At 36.3% G+C, this 23,511-nt stretch overlaps 1 protein-coding gene across 2 annotated transcripts in view; it reads left to right on the top strand.

The window, feature by feature from the left end:
- Positions 1-362: 362 nt before the first annotated feature.
- rimbp2b (RIMS binding protein 2b) overlaps positions 363-23,511 on the top strand; it is a 91,035-nt gene continuing 67,886 nt past the window's right edge. For both annotated transcript variants that reach the window (XM_041999290.1, XM_041999289.1), the window contains exons 1-2: positions 363-466; positions 11,272-11,412. The gene's annotated coding sequence lies outside the window, so the exon portion shown is untranslated. The remainder of the gene's footprint in view (positions 467-11,271; positions 11,413-23,511) is intronic.

Here is a 23,511-nt window from a genome sequence, read left to right as displayed (position 1 = left end):
GAGCAGGCTATGTGATGGGACACATTGCTGGAAGTGTTTATTGACAAGAATGTCTGTGACTGCTAAGAATAACATGGAGACTGACCAGTTTTGATGTAAGTAGACCAAAGACATCCTGGAGAGGGAGCTCTGCTTAGGACTGCTGCACACTGCACTGCCTCTGCACCCCTGCGTGCTAGAATCTGTGTGACTAAGCGTGTGTGAGAGAGAAAGTGAGAGAGAGGGAGAAAGGAAGGGGGCGTGTTGATGTGTGTGCTCTGCTGCACAGCCACAGTAGTGTGAGCTCAATGATGCTCGCTGGCTGTCTCTCTCTCTCTCTCTGCGCTGCCTGGCTGTGCCTCTTTCTGCCGAGCACTGATGAACCATTTTATGCAACATAGCTGCCATAGCCATCATTCTGGTTCTGCTGTTGGCTCTTTTTCTGCTCTGGGAGTCACCTCCCATTTTATCGGTGCTTTCTGCAAAGGTAAGATGCCATCTACTGTTTGCTGTCAAGCTGTGTATGTTTTAGTGAGCCGGGGATTTGTTGTTCTGACTCTGCTGCATGTTCCCTGTGCTTTTGCTGGTACAGGGATAAGGAGGATCATAACATTTCTTAGTGGCAAAGGTAATTGAAATGCACCCTGGTGCCTATCGCACACATAGCCTACCCTGTATGCATTTCTTGAGTGATGGATTGGCCTGTTTTCAGCTGTTCTGCACAGGAGTGCAGGTTGGACAGCATGGGAGCAATAAGGACATTAGACATCATTTACATCCAGGAAGATTTCTTTGCCATCATTTTTTAGATAATCTTTCAGTTTCTTGTCCTTAGCAAAAACATGCTGCAGCATTTTAAATGAATACTTCTGTTACCATAGCAAGAGCAGGGTTGAACATCTGTGTGTGATATAACATGATTTCTAGGTTTGCTGTTGGCTGACTCTGTTGTCACTGCCATGCATGTCAGTAAATGTTCTCTGTAGATTCTATGTGCAGAGGATTTGTTTTAGTTTTAATTTGGGAAAATGATGAAAGCTGAATAAAGGATATTGAACTGGAGATATAGATGGTAATGTGAACAGAACATTGATGGGAAATTGCTCCATTCTCAGAGGTTTTATTAAACATTTGTACAAGATATCCAATTATGCTGTTTTTGAAAAGACTGTTATGGTTTTTATACCATGCTGTGGAGTTGACAGATAATACGATTTGATTGGTGGGGGATTTTCTTTTGTTTTTGTACAAACTGAAAGGTGGCTGCATGTGTGTTCTTGTGAGTGTGTGATTAATTTACACTGTTGCTGAAAGCATTAATAAAGGATAAAAGAGTGTTTGTACATTGTGCCAATTGCTTCAGAACTCTCTCACGAGCCTATAGGTGGCAGTCAAGAGAGTAAACAACAGCAGTGGGAATAGACTGAACTGTGATTTTCTTTGATAGAAAATATGTTATCTATTTATCTGCACATGTGCACAGACATGAGTCTGTTCCTGCTGCCTCCCAAGGTCAGACATTTAAAGAGCCTCCATAATTAGGACTGTCACTCTAGTCTCACACTTTGTGATATGAGGGAGAACGCTGATGCTTATCTCCCATTCATACTGTAGCTCATTCTGCCCACCTTGACAAGCAGGCGTGGCCATTTATCATTTCACTGGTTATCCCTGAGCTGCTGGAGAGTGACTTTCATCTTCACTACACACAGGAGACACAGGAGACAAGTATTCATATTTCAAATTTAAATTTGTTTGCTCCTAGATGAGGTGATTGCAAGGAAGGAGGTGGTAGCGTGGAGTTAGTGGTGATGGTGATGTAGCGGGGTGGGTTGGCTAGGGACGGGAGTGTGCATGTTTGAACAGGGAATGAGACTATTGCTTAACATATTTTTTAAATCCAATAATATAACAATATAGATATCACCAAAAAGGTGTGTGTTGCTGCAGTGCGTGTTTACTTATTTATTTATTTTTATTATTTTGGATAGTTTTGATTGATTTATTTGGATTTTTTTTTTTTCATTTTTATTTTTGCCTTTGCATGTTTGCTGTTCTATTCTTGGATCATTTACATTAGTTGAAGATAGTGGCCAGACAACCGGAAGTTGTGGATCATATAGCCAAATATGCTGGGTTAAAAGATGCTGTTTGTTATCTTAAAGGGAACATTAGTTAGAACAGGTGTAAATGTAGAAGCAAATTAGTGCTCTCCAGAAAAAAATACTTTTCTAAAGGAGAAAATGTTTCTAAATGAGGTCATATATATTTTTGTTATATTCCTGTGGCTATAGTTCTTAGAATTTTTAGATTGATGCTAAAATTAATGTACATGGTGGGCCTCCTTTAGAACACAAAATATGTTCAATGTTTTCATTATACTGTAATACATTGTATGAAAGTGGTGCCGGCTGAAATGCAAGTGTGTCCTCTTTGTGGTATGTACTGTGTATATTTTTCGGTGAATGAGCTGAATGATATTGCTTGTATGAATAATTGTCTCCACTATAGGCGAGGCACAGCTAGAGAGAAATGCTAAACATGGCTGTTCAGCGGAGGAATAGCAATGTGAGAGAGGCAGGGTCCTGAATGACTGAAGCTAGGCTGTAGTAACAGCTGGAACACTGATGCTGTTGGCGCCTGGATGTGGCCTGGATGAAGCACGTGACCCTGCCACAGTGTGAGGCATTAGTGATATGAACAGCAGGGTCCACGGCTGCTGTTACATAACACTGTCTTCACTGGGAAATCTCTGTAAAGATGGGTCCGGGAGACTCTGTGACAGCAGAACGAAAGTGCATTATCATTGTCAGCAACCACATCACTGGCTCTGAATATTAGATTGTCCTGTGCATTACAAAGAGAGCATTTGCCTCTTAGGGCTGTTTTATGTATATGTTGTGTACTTAATAAACCTGCAGATTAAATCCCATCTACTGTACCTACATGTTCTGTGTGTTTGTGTACATCCTCTTGCCTAAACGTGTATTTACCTTTATGTTTTTACATCTGAATGTGAGAGTTGCAGTCTGTCATTTTACATATGTACATGTGCATGTTTACACTTAGCTCGTGATTATGTTACGCCGTTACACCAAAGAGCTCCTGCAGCTCAGATGTAATCTAAGTAGACATGTTACTTCAGCTGTGGACATGTTGGCAGATCGACTGACTGCTGTGGTGGGACTGGCCACTGACATGGCTGGAGGTTAAATCAGAGTAGGCTGTAATCACCTCAGCAATCTGACTGATTTCATAATGGATTGTTTCTGGAGTTGATCTGGACTTTTCCCTTGTTTAGATGGACAATCTCTGGTGTAAACAGTGGGATAAGATCACTCCTGTTGGCGTTATGACAAAGTAATGTCTTCGCCCCAGTTAGATGTGACAGTAGATGTTATTTGGTGAGATATTTGTACTGTAAATGCTGAAGGGTCTGTCCTTGTAGTGCAAAGATCACACTTTAGTTTTATCTTCATTGTTGTTACGTTGCTACGGGTATTAACCCATTTCTAACTAAGTAACTACTTATAATATATTGCAGTACTGTTTTAATCCAGAAAAGGAATTATAGTGCTGAAATTACCATTTCATAGAAACACTAACAGGATTCAAAACTGAATAATATATATTTTTTAAAAATAAATTTTATAATTCAACAACAAGTAGGTTTCCGGTGGGACCTGTGTGGAGTTTGCATGTTTTTCCTGTGGATGCATGGGTCCTCTCTCGGCTACCTCCCGCAGTCTAAAGACATGCATGTTAGGATGATTTAAATTCTCGCTGGGAGTGACTGAGTCTGACTGAATTTTTGTCTCTCTGTGTGTTGGTTCTGTGATGGACCAAGAGCAGCTCCAGCCCCCTTGCAACTCTGCATCTGAATAATCTGCTATCTCGAGAAACAAAGTTTGTTTTTTTTTTGATGAGGTTATTACAGAAAACAGTGTTAAATAAACAAGCGAGCCTGGCCGCTGTAGGCTTCCATAGTTTTTTCTATCTTTTCCTTTTTAGAATTTCTGCTAATTTTTATTTAAAACAAAGTCTTTATTTATTATTCCATTCATCCAGTCATATTGCTGTCTGAGAAGTCTTGTTGTCAAAGGTTCCTGTAGATGTTTTGTAGACTTTTACCCGGTTTTTCCACTAGGCCACTCTTGGAGAGTCAGACAGACTCATAAAGCCACTCATACTGGCTGCAAGCTCTCAGTGATTGCTTAACCTTTGTCCTGGTCTCAAGTCCCTGTACTTTTAAGCAGATTTAATTGAAGGCTTCTCTAGAAGCATTAGCTTAATTCATTCTTTCCTCAAGCCTGACCACTTTTTCTTTCTGTGCTGAGAAGCATCCCACAGGATAATTGTGCCTGTAACACACTCCAAGTGATAAGCATTGCCTAATGTTTGCCTATGAAAACGCAGAAGTTTCAATTCATAAGAATGGAGAAAATATTCCCATGAGTTTCTTAAATCTAACACACTATCATGGCTAAAATTTGCCTTTTAATCAAAGGCCTGCTTAAGAGTTGCTTTGCTGCTAAGGATTGCTTAAGCTTTTTAAAGCTGAATGGCAGCTATAGGAGCTGTCTTGATGTTTCAGACTTCTAGCTTTCTTTCATTACATAATTATTGATCTCATTGGTCATCTGTACTGAGGAATTATATTTTTTATAAATGAGGAATGAATGTGGTAGTCTGTTTGGCTTCACCCACTAAGTGGTTAGAAAAGCTGAAAAACTGCTAAATTGGCAGGAAAACAAAGGACAAGTCTAAAATTGTAAAAATTTTCAGCAATTGACTCTTCCAGCAGATTCAGAAAAAGATTTTTTTTTCTCAGGCAACTGGGGGGTATTCCAGAAAGGAGGTTTAACAAATCCTGTGATAAAGCCGGCGCCCTAGGTTGCTAAATCCCCTGAAGTCATAACCTGCGTTAGACTCTGAAAGGCATCACCCCGAAATCACAAAACTAACCAACAAAGGAAAACCGCTGCATCCACCACCACCCGCTGTGTTGCTGGGTGGGGGATATCATATTGTATCATATCATATCATATCATATCATATCATATCATATCATATCATATCATATCATATCATAAACAAATGTAACCCGTCCACCCCAAGCTAACTCTGGCCAAGTGAAAGCAAACTATAAAAACATTGGGCTTCATTCACCAACCGTTCTTACGTACAAATTTTTTTTAAATCTTACTTAGGAACATTGTGCGAAAATTGTGGCAATAATCAAAATCTACATGTCTTGGATTTGTTCTTAGCTAAGAACAAATCCATACGACCACTCAGGAGTATTCTTACGAACATCTGAAAGCCGACACATTGGAAAAAAAATCACATTTGTGTTGTTTTCTGCTGCTCTGTTCATTAACAGACAATAATAAAACTACAGTCATGTGCTTGTCAGATTTTAAAATAAATTTTGGTGAAGTAAAACGCATTTTGTTATTTAAGATAAATACCCATATTGCAGTTCCAAACATTATAATTTCCCTTGAAGAAAAATTCAACTATTTTTTTTCATCCATTTCATTCATTCAAGAACAAGTTGCAGTCAAGACGGATTTTATTCTATTGCTGGTCCTCCTAACACCATCGATGCAAAAGACTGCGCACATACCAGATCCATTCCCTCAACTACAAGCATATCATTCCATAAATGTCCAAGTCACACGTGACTTCCAGATCCACCTGCTGAATGTGATCTTAAATAATTAAAGTTAATGGAATTAATGATCCGTTTGTACAATAAGACATTTTTATATGATTTGAAGCTCACCACGTGATTATTTATGATCAAGTAAACACTTTAAAAGTCAGGAAAATCAGGCACATTTTTATTATTTTTTTGTTTTCATTTATCAGTTCGTCACTGTGTTTATTATTTTTCCTAATCTTTTTCTCTTCTGTTTGCACACGGCCTGTAAGTCATGACCTTTTATGGGCATTGTTTTGGGCGTTTACCTACGCAAAGTAGGGCCAGTCTGTCCATCCTTTCAACTTACAAGAAATTGGTATTCACCAGTCTAGGCGAAAAGATTTAACAATTCTGCAGTCTATGGACATGTTTATGAATCTGAGGTCAGGCTTTCATAAAAGATTTCTGAAGTACAATTTAAGAAAAAATTTTAGAAGATTTGTAAGAAGATATTGGTGAATGAGGCCCATTCTTCAGACTGGTAAGAATTTCTCATCCTCACGTTAGAAAAAATTCCTCTGGTAGCCAATAATTTCCATATTTTTGTAGGCTCCGCGCAAAGAATATACCTATTTCACAGCCGCTAAGAAGACGACTGAGGCACGGGAGATGGGTTTTGGGTGACTGCAACAACCCCTCACCTCTGTGGAGGAGCTCACGGTGAGCATCAACCGGTACACCGATAATGTGGGCCATCCCAGGGGGTCATCCGATCTAGACCCAGATAACGGCAAAATAACTCCATAAATTCCATCTACAGCATCGGAGCGCAAAAGCAGACCTGGAAAAGAAATACCTAAAATTTAAATTAAAAAAATCCATGGAGACATAGGCCAAAATGTGAGTGAAATGGGGAACTTGCCGGACAAAAACTGAATTTAAAAATATTAAAAATGGAATTGTATGGTTATTCCTTTAAATCAAAGTGGTTTTGACAGATTTAATCATGCATATGGTGACCTTCCCTCAAATTATTGTGCTGGAGATATTTTGGGCATAGCCTGAACAAAACCTACTCCCTACCAGGCTATGTTACAAGTATATGTTTCTGTATTAATTACCTAGATCAGACAGTTTGGAACACAAAATCCAAGGTTACTGTTTAGGATATGTTACCATAGCCGGCAAAACCAGTAAACCCACTAAAATGTGGAATTGTGAACTTTGTATTCAGCATGTTAGATTTCTGAGTAAAGTGTTCTTGCTTTTCCTGCCATAGATTGTTATGCCATAGATGCCATAGATGGTTTAGCATCTACTGTATAACTCTCGTTTTTGCATCTATTAGATGGAGAAAAAAGTCACAATTCTTATTTTGGTCAACATCTTGGATATGGGTTTTATGTTAGTTAGTAGACTTAAAGGAATAATAGGTTTTTCTCAGTAAATTAAATTTGTTTAGAAAGTTACTCAACATTTGCTTTAGTGTTAAATAGTTTAATCATGTGAGTTGGAAAGCACTGTGGATTTTATACTATATGTAGCAAAGATTTTATATATATATGTATATATATATATATATATATCATTATTTGGAACAAAACACAAAATTCTTAGGTGAACAGTAGTGATTGACAGGTGTTTGTTGTTGCTCAGATGTGTCCTATGACACTGATCCACATAATAATAGAACTGAATGTCTTCTCAGTTTGGTTTTTCGCTGTGCAGAAAGCATTTATTGTTAGTAACCATCATGAAAACCAGAGAGCTGTTTATGAGTGAAAAACAAGCAATTGTGAAGCTGAGAGAAGCTCTCTGAGCCACTGCACAAACATTGGCCATAGCCAACATAACCATCTGGAATGTCCTGAAGAAGAAAGAAACCACTGATGTTCTAACAGCACGTAACAGATGTCGAACTGGTAGACAGAGGAAGGCATCAGCGGTTGACAACAGGAACATTGCGGGAGCTTAGCGACATCAGCAACAACCTCTAGGGCTGGAGTGAAGGTATGAAAATTGTTTGCTGAAGACTTCATGAACATAAGTACAGAGGCTACACCAGAAGAGGCAAACCACCCATTAGTGAGAAGAACAGGAAGGCCAGACTGGAATTTGCCAAAAAGTAAAAGCCACAAACATTCTGGGACAAAGTGTTTTATGGACTGATAAGACGAATTAACCTTTAACCAAAGTGATGGCAAGGCTAAAGTTTGGTGAAAGAAAGCATCTGCTCATGATCCTAACCATACCAGTTCATCTGTGAAACACAATGGAGTTTGACGTCATGGCTTGGGCTTGCATGGCTTCTTTGGGGACGGGCACATTAATCTTCATTGATGATGTAACACATGATGGCAGCAGCAAAATGAACTCAGAAGTCCACAGAAGCATTTTGTCTGCCTGTTTAAAGAAGGATGCAACTAAACTGACTGGAAGATGCTTAATCATGCAGCAGGATAATGACCCCAAACACAGTGCCAAAACAACACAGGAGTTCATCAAGGGCAAGTAGTGGAAGATTTTAGACTGGGCAAGTCAATCTCCAGATTTAAACACTATGAAACTTCTTTTTACCAGCAGGAAAAAGACTCAGGGCAATAGCCGCCCAAAACAAACTAAAAGAGGCTTCGGGGAAAGCCTGGAAATGCATCTCAAAAGAAGAATGCAAAAATTTGGTGATGTCAATGGGTCACAGGCTTGATGCAGTAATTGTAAGCAAAAGATTTGCAATTAAATTTTAAGTTTCACTCTGTTTTGTTTTGTTTCAAATAATTCTACCTGCTGAGTTGTGAATCAGACTGAGATGTAAATAACTGGAAATAAAAGTTAAATGTTCTCCTTTTGTCTCGAATTCATCTTTTGATTTTAAACCCAAATATTTGTTGACTACAGCAGAAATTAAAAGAAAATGGACTCATTATTCCAATACTTTTGGAGTGGAGTGTGTGTTTATGTATATATATATATATATAAATAATGTGTACACATTTTAAAACTGTTTAAAAACAATTTAAAAAAGCCCAAAAACTTCCAAGCACTTCAAAACCTCCAAGTCTGTATTTAAAACATAGCCTTTAGAGAAATCTGTACATCTGTGGACTGTAAATAGGCCTGTCTTTGTATTCAGCTCAGTGAGGTGAAGGGCTGTTTGGATCTGTTCTGATCACGCCTGAGTGTGGGGGCTGGGGATGATTATGTGGATCTTGCCAAAATCCACAGGCAGTGCTGATTATTCGTCAGGATTTGTTTTGTCATAAAACAGCTTATCTCCACAGGTTCAATCTCGGTTTTTGTGTCTCTGTTTTTCTGCTTATACTGTAGGTTTTGTTTACTGAATATTTTTTGTCCATTTTGCAGACACTTTCAATTTATTTTAACCCTAACTTGTGCTTCCCATTTGCCCCTCTGAGAGTTCAGCGCTGTTTGATTCATAGTTAAAAACAGCAGCAACAAAAGCAGACTCCTCTGATGTCTGAAGTAGTTGTTGGACACAGTATCCTCTGTGTGAGTCTTTCATACAGACACTCTACTATGTGTATTGTCTCCCTTGTTGGAGGTTAATTGCTCACACTTTGATAAAATATTATTGGCAGGCATTACCATAGAAAGCCTGTGCCAATCAGTTCAAGGCACACTTGTTTCTACACCACTTTTAATGTTAGTAATAATTAACGGGATACTAATGTGCTCTAGAGTTACAGGTTTGTGTTTATGTGGGGATGTAATAGTTTTCGATGTCACAAGTGAAATTTCACAGCAGATTATTGAAAAATTATAAAATAAGAAAAGCCTGTGTGTAGTGGTGCCTGCAGCACAGTGATTCCTGTTTTGCTCTGAATTATATATGTCGACTTACATTATATTTCTTTGTGGTTATGGAACGCTATATGGTTGCTTTATTGGCCAACTCACTGCCTCCATGCTGGGCCATCACTGAGCAGGGGCACAGGACAATTGCATGAAGAAGCTTTAATAAGGCAAATTGAATTAGCTTTGCCCTGACTAAAATAAATTAAAGTGGTTGTTGTGACATGCAGCCCCTAAACGGACTCATTATACCTGCTCAGCCAAATATCATAATACACTTTTATCTTTGCTGACAATACACGACTACATTACAACATGAGTTTATCTAGATGGTTTTGTGCTGAAAAATATTTAAGTTTCAGTACTGTTTAATGGAAATGTCTCATTGTAATATTCAGAATATATATAAATAGAAAACCTACAATAAAAATTATCTTAAAGAAAAATGTTTGTTATGAAGCTGTGACTGAGAATTGAAATGTGTTTAAATGCTCCTTCCACTTGAGCCCTCTAACAATCAAATCATAGAAGTTTAAATGAATGGAAGCACTATATTGCTTTAAAAATCAAACCTTTTGGCCAGGGTTTGGGGCAGGATAGAAACAGCCTGTGTCCAGATGTCTTCTGGCTTTAGGGAAGTTCTAGCACTGCCTCCTGCCATGATAAGCATTCAACACTAATTGCCCATTGGCCCTGAGTTGGAGATGTGCAGCTGGGAACACGTGGCTAAAAATAGCACAGCTTGTTCCCATGAGTGGCGGGCACACAGCACCATAGTATTAGTATTCAGGACTAAAGCATGTCATGGATGAAAAAGGTCATCTTCTGACCATGGCCACAAATGTCAGGTTGGGGTATAAACAGGGTACAAAGCATCACAAACCCAGGGTAGAGACCTGCTAGCAGCACCTCAGGCTTCATCTCTGTATGGACAACCTGAACCATTGTCCTCTGTCCTTGCAGGGAAATGTCAAATGGAAACAGCCAAGCGAGTGTCATGACATCCTGTGTTTTGTTTGTAGCCCAGCAGCATCCATGCTTGTTCCACGAAGTCTTCCCTCCATGCAGCGATGGCTCGCTATACTTGATTCGAGTTACAGCTCTCTCTCTATGACACAAAAGCAGCATCTGGTTCCACCTGACTGGAGCCATGAATAATTTAATAGGGGGCATTATTATTTCCAGCCAGCTCCACTAGCTTGGCAATAACAAGCAGTTTAGATAGTGCTATCAACGTTGCTGGCTAAGTGGTTGAACATGAAGAAAGCAGTTTTTTTTTAACCTTGCTTGCAACTTTTTCTTTTGTGGGTCTCCAAGTATCTGGTTGAACTAGTGGTTAAGTGTTATTTCTCATATAATTTTTTGCAAGCTTTGGGATGGAAGTAAACAGAGCTGCGGAAAACAAAAAGGTGACTGTGTAATAAAGGCAAGTTACCATAATCAGTTAAAGCACACATTAACAAGCAGAGGAGGTCATTTAAAGATATCTTTTAAAAGTTTTTAAAAAGTATTTAGGCTAATAGTCCAGGACTTTTTTCTCTTTACTGTCACACTGAACCAATGAAGTTCCATGAAGGGAGGCTGCATACTATTTGCACACCTGTTTCCTGTAGTCCCACTCACATCTTCTTCTGGCTCAGAGTGGCCACCCACCTACATTTACTGGTGGGAAGTCAGCAGAATACATTTTTAGTAGGACTTTGCAGCACATGTTTGGAATATAACAAATTTGCTAAAAGCTTATATTGAAAGTAAGCTAATTAACCATTGTGAAAAGCTCAATTTAAATGAATCAACATTATTTACACTAATTTGAATTTGGTTGTTCTTTTCAGTCTCTTCCATCCCTTCAGTTGAGAAATGAAGTTCTGCCCCTCCACCATGTGGACAACTTTCAGCTTCTAGAGGCCAACAGCGGAGCTTTGCAACTCATCCCAGAAACCCTGAATCATCAAAGGCTACAGCAGAAGTTACTGGTGAGTTCTCCGTATGAACATAAGATAAAGGTTTGTTGATGGTGGACTTGCCACTGGCCAGTAAGGCCAGTTGAGAACTGATATGGAAGCTTTTGCTGTCAGCTGTTTTCCGCTTATCCATGCGTTGGATTATGAACTTGTGATCCATGAGTCATTAGACTCACAGTTAGTTTAAATTTGAAATTAGCATTTCTCACTTCTTTTTGTGTTTGTTGCATCATAAGTTGGGTTAATTGGGGTCAAAGTGGCATTTCTTTTGGTATTTCATGGCCACTTGACCATGTCAAGGAAGAAGCCTGCAGTTACTTCTTCCCCCTCTCTTCTGTCTGAATCTATACAACACCATATTCATAACTCCTAACAAAAAAAAAAAATCCATTAAATCACTCTGTTTCTTCACTAATAATTTGAATAAGATGATGTTTTTAGCTACAATGTTATGTTGATCACAGTGTTTGGAAATGAAGATATGAGTTATATTTCCAGTAAAATGAAAGCATGAAGGAACAAGACACTTAAATTAATCTTATACAAATGTGTGAGTAACAAAATTAACTTAAAAAAAATTGGTTCCCAGCCACATCTTATTTTTGTCCTACTGGTCATCTGATTCAACACATCAGTTGTGCTGAGATAATACTTTGTTGCTTTTTTTTTTTAAATATATATTTTATAATTGTATTATTACAATTATTTATCGTTGTATTATTTTATAATACAACGAAATTAAGAATCCACATACTTTTTCTTTGTTTAGTTTTTTTTTAAGAAAATACTTTTTTTTTGTTTGGGTTGTCATGGGTTCATCTTGTTTAGTTTAATAAAATTCTACAGAGAATAACACAAGAAGCACATTCTAGGGCTGTGCTTATTTTTCTCACAGCTTACATATTTTTAGCACTGCTGCACCTTTTCCCTGTAATTTCTTGCGGACTGAGGAGACCATGTAAGCATGTTGTCGACAATGTTTTGGACAGTAAACAGCAGGTTTCCTTTGCAAATCTGGCTTAGTCTTCCTCAGGCTTCCTTCAGGCTGCGATCTCACAGCGGAGGCTGCTTGTAATTCCCCTGGCTTCCCCCAACGTCTGGGGTTCAATATGAATGAGCTCCATCGATTAAACCTCAGTGTGATGCTTGTGCAAAGAGAATGAGTCGAGTGTGCGTGTGTTTGGGTATTTGTGTGTATGGGGCTGCTCGCTTTCTCTCCCATGTCTCCTCGGCACATAGCAGACTGTTGTTTTCGCAGAGGGTGATGTTATGGGTGACATCTTTTAGCTGAACCATAAACTGAAGCTTTGTTCTTAACAGTTCTGTCATATGTGTTAATAAACAATGTAACTGATATTTTCAAGACATATAATGAGGCTCAGGAATTATTTTGGCAGTTATTGTGACATAAACTAACCAAGGTGCTGCCTGTATAGTTTCTTCTCCTCTGTTTTGTGATGTTAGCTTGGATATAATGACACACTCTCATGTATTTTTCAGTCCTCAAACCTTCTTGTCTCTCAGTGAAAATGTGCTCTCTTGTATTAAATTCTGCCAGCTGTAGTCTATAGGGGTGTGAGGTTAGCACCGTGGACTGTGATTGTTTCATAATGAAAGTGGTGTGAAGTTTATTTTTAAACTTTCTGCCTGCTTTTGACAGGGCTACTTGATAATTAGCTTGTCAGCATGTCTTTGGGGCTTGCCTGGCATTTTAGTCACATACAGAAGAATTTCCAGAGCAACCAAACATGAATAAGAATTAAGTGGAATATAAATGTATTTGTTAATTTATCCCTAAAGAAACTGTTTAATTCTGCCTTTGCTCTCGTACATATTTAACCCATAACAGACAGAATCTTTAATTTAATTGTTTATGTACTTTTTGAGATGACTGGGAAGTTTGCCTTTATTCGCCCTAATTCACACATCATTCTGATCAAGTCATAAAGCCTCTTCTCTCTTGTCTGTGGTGGTTGCAGGAGAAAACATTGCTTTGAAGTCATTGTTTGTCCTATTGTGTCACTAGTTGACACAGAATGTAGAAATGGACTGGGAGGGGCAGGAATATTGGTGAATGAGTGGGTGGGTCACATGTTGGGATGTTAGGTACCTCAGGTGGAAAACGAGCCGATTATGAATCTTGAAAAAAAAATGCCATAGCATCAGTAATTACCAAAACTGCATGGTGCTGTGTGAGACTGACTGAAGTGATAATGAAAAACTGACAGAGCATGAAGCATTATTTTCAGCAAGCTCCATTAGCCTACAGCTCTGTTATCTTATGATAGAGATGCAATCAACAAACTACACATGCACCATGTGTATGCTATTTTCCTTAGATGCACAGCAGTTGGTAGCCATTAAATTTTTCTTTCTTACACAGCGTGTGTTTTCTTAGGAGCAAACTTAATACAAATGATTTACTTTTTACATTACCCTAGAGATTTTCTACTCTTCGTTGTATGTTCTCTTTATGATGGTCAAAACTGCTGAAAAGTGAATTTCTGCACATGAACAAAACAATATATGAACTTCTAAGAAAAACCAAATACTTTTAAAATGTAAGAATTTTCCTTTTACTTTACAATTAAAAGTTCAAGAAAAAGAGCTACATTAAGCTAGCTTAACAGAGCATAAAAGCTAGCAACAGCTTAACATCTGTTAGCATGATATATGCTTGTTTTATGTATTTTCTTCCCACACTAGTTTATGTAGTAGTGTCAGAATAACCAAACAACTTTAATACATGAACTCACATGAAGTGGCATTACATGGGAGAAAAATCCTTCCTAAACTTGAGTCTTTTCTGTCAAATGTGGGCTTTAGAATTCAGAGAAAGGATGTTGGAAAACGAACATATAGCAACTGCTGAACGGTTGCTAGCATAACACATGCTTATTATATTCATGCTTTTTGCTTTACTAATATCAAGTTAACTAAACACATGTATAAGAACTTCTAAGAAAAGCCAAATACTTTTAAAATATAAGACTTTTCTTAGAAGTTTACATTTAAAAGTTCAAGAAAAGGAGCTACATTAAGCTAGCTTAACAGACCATAAAAGCTAGCAACAGCCTAACATCTGCTAGCATGATATATGCTTGTTTTATGTATTTTCTTCCCACACTAGTTTATGTAGTAGTGTCAGAATAACCAAACAACTTTAATACATGAACTCACATGAAGTGGCACTACATGGAAACAATGAAATCCTACTTGAATCTAAATGTTTCCGTTCAAATGTGGGCTTTACAATACAGAGAAGGGATGTTGGAACACAAACACAAGGCAACTGCTGAATGGCTGCTAGCATAACACATGCTTATTATATTCATGCTTTTTGCTTTATTAATATCAAGTAAACTAAACACATTCATAATAACCTCTAAGAAAATCCAAATACATTTGTAAGAATTTTCCTTTTAGTTTACATTTAAAAGTTCAAGAAAAAGAGCTACATTAAGCTAGCTTAACAGAGCATAAAAGCTAGCAACAGCTTAACATCTGCTAGCATGATATATGCTTGTTTTATGTATTTTCTTCCCACACTAGTTTATGTAGTAGTGTCAGAATAATCAAACAACTTTAATACATGAACTCACATGAAGTGGCATTACATGGGAGAAAAATCCTCCTAAACCTGAGTCTTTTCTGTCAAATGTGGGCTTTGGAATTCAGAGAAAGGATGTTGGAACACGAACATATAGCAACTGCTGAACGGCTGCTAGCATAACACATGCTTATTATATTCATGCTTTTTGCTCTACTAATATCAAGTTAACTAAACACATAAGAACTTCTAAGAAAATCCAAATACTTTTAAAATGTAAGACTTTTCTTTTCAGTTTACATTTAAAAGTTCAAGAAAAGGAGATTAAGCTAGCTTAACAGAGCATAAAAGCTAGCAACAGCTTAACATCTGCTAGCATGATATATGCTTGTTTTATGTATTTTCTTCCCACACTAGTTTATGTAGTAGTGTCAGAATAACCAAACAACTTTAATACACGAACTCACATGAAGTGGCACTACATGGAAACAATGAAATCCTTCTTGAATCTAAATGTTTTCATTCAAATGTGGGCTTTAGAATGCAGAGAAAGGATGTTGGAACACGAACACAAGGCAACTGCTGAATGGCTGCTAGCATAACACATGCTTATTATATTCATGCTTTTTGCTTTATTAATATCAAGTGAACTAAACACATTCATAATAACCTCTAAGAAAATCCAAATACATTTGTAAGAATTTTCCTTTTAGTTTACATTTAAAAGTTCAAGAAAAAGAGCTACATTAAGCTAGCTTAACAGAGCATAAAAGCTAGCAACAGCTTAACATCTGCTAGCATGATATATGCTTGTTTTATGTATTTTCTTCCCACACTAGTTTATGTAGTAGTGTCAGAATAACCAAACAACTTTAATACATGAACTCACATGAAGTGGCACTACATGGGAGAAAAATCCTTCCTAAACTCGAGTCTTTTCTGTCAAATGTGGGCTTTGGAATTCAGAGAAAGGATGTTGGAACACGAACATATAGCAACTGCTGAACGGCTGCTAGCATAACACATGCTTATTATATTCATGCTTTTTGCTCTACTAATATCAAGTTAACTAAACACATGTATAAGAACTTCTAAGAAAATCCAAATACTTTTAAAATGTAAGACTTTTCTTTTCAGTTTACATTTAAAAGTTCAAGAAAAGGAGCTACATTAAGCTAGCTTAACAGAGCATAAAAGCTAGCAACAGCTTAACATCTGCTAGCATGATATATGCTTGTTTTAATGTATTTTCTTCCCACACTAGTTTATGTAGTAGTGTCAGAATAACCAAACAACTTTAATACACGAACTCACATGAAGTGGCACTACATGGAAACAATGAAATCCTTCTTGAATCTAAATGTTTTCATTCAAATGTGGGCTTTAGAATGCAGAGAAAGGATGTTGGAACACGAACACAAGGCAACTGCTGAATGGCTGCTAGCATAACACATGCTTATTATATTCATGCTTTTTGCTTTATTAATATCAAGTGAACTAAACACATTCATAATAACCTCTAAGAAAATCCAAATACATTTGTAAGAATTTTCCTTTTAGTTTACATTTAAAAGTTCAAGAAAAAGAGCTACATTAAGCTAGCTTAACAGAGCATAAAAGCTAGCAACAGCTTAACATCTGCTAGCATGATATATGCTTGTTTTAATGTATTTTCTTCCCACACTAGTTTATGTAGTAGTGTCAGAATAACCAAACAACTTTAATACATGAACTCACATGAAGTGGCACTACATGGGAGAAAAATCCTTCCTAAACTCGAGTCTTTTCTGTCAAATGTGGGCTTTGGAATGCAGAGAAAGGATGTTGGAACACGAACACAAGGCAACTGCTGAATGGCTGCTAGCATAACACATGCTTATTATATTCATGCTTTTTGCTTTATTAATATCAAGTGAACTAAACACATGTATAAGAACCTTCTAAGAAAATCCAAATACATTTAAATGTAAGACTTTTCTTTTCAGTTTACATTTAAAAGTTCAAGAAAAAGGAGCTACATTAAGCTAGCTTAACAGAGCATAAAAGCTAGCAACAGCTTAACATCTGCTAGCATGATATATGCTTGTTTTAAGTATTTTCTTCCCACACTAGTTTATGTAGTAGTGTCAGAATAACCAAACAACTTTAATACACTGAACTCACATGAAGTGGCACTACATGGAAACAATGAAATCCTTCTTGAATCTAAATGTTTTCATTCAAATGTGGGCTTTAGAATGCAGAGAAAGGATGTTGGAACACGAACACAAGGCAACTGCTGAATGGCTGCTAGCATAACACATGCTTATTATATTCATGCTTTTTGCTTTATTAATATCAAGTGAACTAAACACATTCATAATAACCTCTAAGAAAATCCAAATACATTTGTAAGAATTTTCCTTTTAGTTTACATTTAAAAGTTCAAGAAAAAGAGCTACATTAAGCTAGCTTAACAGAGCATAAAAGCTAGCAACAGCTTAACATCTGCTAGCATGATATATGCTTGTTTTATGTATTTTCTTCCCACACTAGTTTATGTAGTAGTGTCAGAATAACCAAACAACTTTAATACATGAACTCACATGAAGTGGCACTACATGGGAGAAAAATCCTTCCTAAACTCGAGTCTTTTCTGTCAAATGTGGGCTTTGGAATTCAGAGAAAGGATGTTGGAACACGAACATATAGCAACTGCTGAACGGCTGCTAGCATAACACATGCTTATTATATTCATGCTTTTTGCTCTACTAATATCAAGTTAACTAAACACATGTATAAGAACTTCTAAGAAAATCCAAATACTTTTAAAATGTAAGACTTTTCTTTTCAGTTTACATTTAAAAGTTCAAGAAAAGGAGCTACATTAAGCTAGCTTAACAGAGCATAAAAGCTAGCAACAGCTTAACATCTGCTAGCATGATATATGCTTGTTTTAAGTATTTTCTTCCCACACTAGTTTATGTAGTAGTGTCAGAATAACCAAACAACTTTAATACACGAACTCACATGAAGTGGCACTACATGGAAACAATGAAATCCTTCTTGAATCTAAATGTTTTCATTCAAATGTGGGCTTTAGAATGCAGAGAAAGGATGTTGGAACACGAACACAAGGCAACTGCTGAATGGCTGCTAGCATAACACATGCTTATTATATTCATGCTTTTTGCTTTATTAATATCAAGTGAACTAAACACATTCATAATAACCTCTAAGAAAATCCAAATACATTTGTAAGAATTTTCCTTTTAGTTTACATTTAAAAGTTCAAGAAAAAGAGCTACATTAAGCTAGCTTAACAGAGCATAAAAGCTAGCAACAGCTTAACATCTGCTAGCATGATATATGCTTGTTTTAAGTATTTTCTTCCCACACTAGTTTATGTAGTAGTGTCAGAATAACCAAACAACTTTAATACATGAACTCACATGAAGTGGCACTACATGGGAGAAAAATCCTTCCTAAACTCGAGTCTTTTCTGTCAAATGTGGGCTTTGGAATTCAGAGAAAGGATGTTGGAACACGAACATATAGCAACTGCTGAACGGCTGCTAGCATAACACATGCTTATTATATTCATGCTTTTTGCTCTACTAATATCAAGTTAACTAAACACATGTATAAGAACTTCTAAGAAAATCCAAATACTTTTAAAATGTAAGACTTTTCTTTTCAGTTTACATTTAAAAGTTCAAGAAAAGGAGCTACATTAAGCTAGCTTAACAGAGCATAAAAGCTAGCAACAGCTTAACATCTGCTAGCATGATATATGCTTGTTTTAAGTATTTTCTTCCCACACTAGTTTATGTAGTAGTGTCAGAATAACCAAACAACTTTAATACACGAACTCACATGAAGTGGCACTACATGGAAACAATGAAATCCTTCTTGAATCTAAATGTTTTCATTCAAATGTGGGCTTTAGAATGCAGAGAAAGGATGTTGGAACACGAACACAAGGCAACTGCTGAATGGCTGCTAGCATAACACATGCTTATTATATTCATGCTTTTTGCTTTATTAATATCAAGTGAACTAAACACGTTCATAATAACCTCTAAGAAAATCCAAATACATTTGTAAGAATTTTCCTTTTAGTTTACATTTAAAAGTTCAAGAAAAAGAGCTACATTAAGCTAGCTTAACAGAGCATAAAAGCTAGCAACAGCTTAACATCTGCTAGCATGATATATGCTTGTTTTATGTATTTTCTTCCCACACTAGTTTATGTAGTAGTGTCAGAATAACCAAACAACTTTAATACATGAACTCACATGAAGTGGCACTACATGGGAGAAAAATCCTTCCTAAACTCGAGTCTTTTCTGTCAAATGTGGGCTTTGGAATTCAGAGAAAGGATGTTGGAACACGAACATATAGCAACTGCTGAACGGCTGCTAGCATAACACATGCTTATTATATTCATGCTTTTTGCTCTACTAATATCAAGTTAACTAAACACATGTATAAGAACTTCTAAGAAAATCCAAATACTTTTAAAATGTAAGACTTTTCTTTTCAGTTTACATTTAAAAGTTCAAGAAAAGGAGCTACATTAAGCTAGCTTAACAGAGCATAAAAGCTAGCAACAGCTTAACATCTGCTAGCATGATATATGCTTGTTTTATGTATTTTCTTCCCACACTAGTTTATGTAGTAGTGTCAGAATAACCAAACAACTTTAATACACGAACTCACATGAAGTGGCACTACATGGAAACAATGAAATCCTTCTTGAATCTAAATGTTTTCATTCAAATGTGGGCTTTAGAATGCAGAGAAAGGATGTTGGAACACGAACACAAGGCAACTGCTGAATGGCTGCTAGCATAACACATGCTTATTATATTCATGCTTTTTGCTTTATTAATATCAAGTGAACTAAACACATTCATAATAACCTCTAAGAAAATCCAAATACATTTGTAAGAATTTTCCTTTTAGTTTACATTTAAAAGTTCAAGAAAAAGAGCTACATTAAGCTAGCTTAACAGAGCATAAAAGCTAGCAACAGCTTAACATCTGCTAGCATGATATATGCTTGTTTTAAGTATTTTCTTCCCACACTAGTTTATGTAGTAGTGTCAGAATAACCAAACAACTTTAATACATGAACTCACATGAAGTGGCACTACATGGGAGAAAAATCCTTCCTAAACTCGAGTCTTTTCTGTCAAATGTGGGCTTTGGAATTCAGAGAAAGGATGTTGGAACACGAACATATAGCAACTGCTGAACGGCTGCTAGCATAACACATGCTTATTATATTCATGCTTTTTGCTCTACTAATATCAAGTTAACTAAACACATGTATAAGAACTTCTAAGAAAATCCAAATACTTTTAAAATGTAAGACTTTTCTTTTCAGTTTACATTTAAAAGTTCAAGAAAAGGAGCTACATTAAGCTAGCTTAACAGAGCATAAAAGCTAGCAACAGCTTAACATCTGCTAGCATGATATATGCTTGTTTTAAGTATTTTCTTCCCACACTAGTTTATGTAGTAGTGTCAGAATAACCAAACAACTTTAATACACTGAACTCACATGAAGTGGCACTACATGGAAACAATGAAATCCTTCTTGAATCTAAATGTTTTCATTCAAATGTGGGCTTTAGAATGCAGAGAAAGGATGTTGGAACACGAACACAAGGCAACTGCTGAATGGCTGCTAGCATAACACATGCTTATTATATTCATGCTTTTTGCTTTATTAATATCAAGTGAACTAAACACATTCATAATAACCTCTAAGAAAATCCAAATACATTTGTAAGAATTTTCCTTTTAGTTTACATTTAAAAGTTCAAGAAAAAGAGCTACATTAAGCTAGCTTAACAGAGCATAAAAGCTAGCAACAGCTTAACATCTGCTAGCATGATATATGCTTGTTTTATGTATTTTCTTCCCACACTAGTTTATGTAGTAGTGTCAGAATAACCAAACAACTTTAATACATGAACTCACATGAAGTGGCACTACATGGAAACAATGAAATCCTTCTTGAATCTAAATGTTTTCATTCAAATGTGGGCTTTAGAATGCAGAGAAAGGATGTTGGAACACGAACACAAGGCAACTGCTGAATGGCTGCTAGCATAACACATGCTTATTATATTCATGCTTTTTGCTTTATTAATATCAAGTGAACTAAACACATTCATAATAACCTCTAAGAAAATCCAAATACATTTGTAAGAATTTTCCTTTTAGTTTACATTTAAAAGTTCAAGAAAAAGAGCTACATTAAGCTAGCTTAACAGAGCATAAAAGCTAGCAACAGCTTAACATCTGCTAGCATGATATATGCTTGTTTTAAGTATTTTCTTCCCACACTAGTTTATGTAGTAGTGTCAGAATAACCAAACAACTTTAATACATGAACTCACATGAAGTGGCACTACATGGGAGAAAAATCCTTCCTAAACTCGAGTCTTTTCTGTCAAATGTGGGCTTTGGAATTCAGAGAAAGGATGTTGGAACACGAACATATAGCAACTGCTGAACGGCTGCTAGCATAACACATGCTTATTATATTCATGCTTTTTGCTTCTACTAATATCAAGTTAACTAAACACATGTATAAGAACTTCTAAGAAAATCCAAATACTTTTAAAATGTAAGACTTTTCTTTTCAGTTTACATTTAAAAGTTCAAGAAAAGGAGCTACATTAAGCTAGCTTAACAGAGCATAAAAGCTAGCAACAGCTTAACATCTGCTAGCATGATATATGCTTGTTTTAAGTATTTTCTTCCCACACTAGTTTATGTAGTAGTGTCAGAATAACCAAACAACTTTAATACATGAACTCACATGAAGTGGCACTACATGGAAACAATGAAATCCTTCTTGAATCTAAATGTTTTCATTCAAATGTGGGCTTTAGAATGCAGAGAAAGGATGTTGGAACACGAACACAAGGCAACTGCTGAATGGCTGCTAGCATAACACATGCTTATTATATTCATGCTTTTTGCTTTATTAATATCAAGTGAACTAAACACATTCATAATAACCTCTAAGAAAATCCAAATACATTTGTAAGAATTTTCCTTTTAGTTTACATTTAAAAGTTCAAGAAAAAGAGCTACATTAAGCTAGCTTAACAGAGCATAAAAGCTAGCAACAGCTTAACATCTGCTAGCATGATATATGCTTGTTTTATGTATTTTCTTCCCACACTAGTTTATGTAGTAGTGTCAGAATAACCAAACAACTTTAATACATGAACTCACATGAAGTGGCACTACATGGGAGAAAAATCCTTCCTAAACTCGAGTCTTTTCTGTCAAATGTGGGCTTTGGAATTCAGAGAAAGGATGTTGGAACACGAACATATAGCAACTGCTGAACGGCTGCTAGCATAACACATGCTTATTATATTCATGCTTTTTGCTCTACTAATATCAAGTTAACTAAACACATGTATAAGAACTTCTAAGAAAATCCAAATACTTCTAAAATGTAAGACTTTTCTTTTCAGTTTACATTTAAAAGTTCAAGAAAAGGAGCTACATTAAGCTAGCTTAACAGAGCATAAAAGCTAGCAACAGCTTAACATCTGCTAGCATGATATATGCTTGTTTTATGTATTTTCTTCCCACACTAGTTTATGTAGTAGTGTCAGAATAACCAAACAACTTTAATACACGAACTCACATGAAGTGGCACTACATGGAAACAATGAAATCCTTCTTGAATCTAAATGTTTTCATTCAAATGTGGGCTTTAGAATGCAGAGAAAGGATGTTGGAACACGAACACAAGGCAACTGCTGAATGGCTGCTAGCATAACACATGCTTATTATATTCATGCTTTTTGCTTTATTAATATCAAGTGAACTAAACACGTTCATAATAACCTCTAAGAAAATCCAAATACATTTGTAAGAATTTTCCTTTTAGTTTACATTTAAAAGTTCAAGAAAAAGAGCTACATTAAGCTAGCTTAACAGAGCATAAAAGCTAGCAACAGCTTAACATCTGCTAGCATGATATATGCTTGTTTTAAGTATTTTCTTCCCACACTAGTTTATGTAGTAGTGTCAGAATAACCAAACAACTTTAATACATGAACTCACATGAAGTGGCACTACATGGGAGAAAAATCCTTCCTAAACTCGAGTCTTTTCTGTCAAATGTGGGCTTTGGAATTCAGAGAAAGGATGTTGGAACACGAACATATAGCAACTGCTGAACGGCTGCTAGCATAACACATGCTTATTATATTCATGCTTTTTGCTCTACTAATATCAAGTTAACTAAACACATGTATAAGAACTTCTAAGAAAATCCAAATACTTTTAAAATGTAAGACTTTTCTTTTCAGTTTACATTTAAAAGTTCAAGAAAAGGAGCTACATTAAGCTAGCTTAACAGAGCATAAAAGCTAGCAACAGCTTAACATCTGCTAGCATGATATATGCTTGTTTTAAGTATTTTCTTCCCACACTAGTTTATGTAGTAGTGTCAGAATAACCAAACAACTTTAATACACGAACTCACATGAAGTGGCACTACATGGAAACAATGAAATCCTTCTTGAATCTAAATGTTT

This window comes from Melanotaenia boesemani, chromosome 11, assembly GCF_017639745.1.
Source record: "Melanotaenia boesemani isolate fMelBoe1 chromosome 11, fMelBoe1.pri, whole genome shotgun sequence".
Classification (NCBI taxonomy): Eukaryota; Metazoa; Chordata; class Actinopteri; order Atheriniformes; family Melanotaeniidae; genus Melanotaenia; species Melanotaenia boesemani.
The sequence above is the reverse complement of the archived record's forward strand: the minus strand, read 5'-3'. Positions and strand labels throughout refer to the sequence as shown.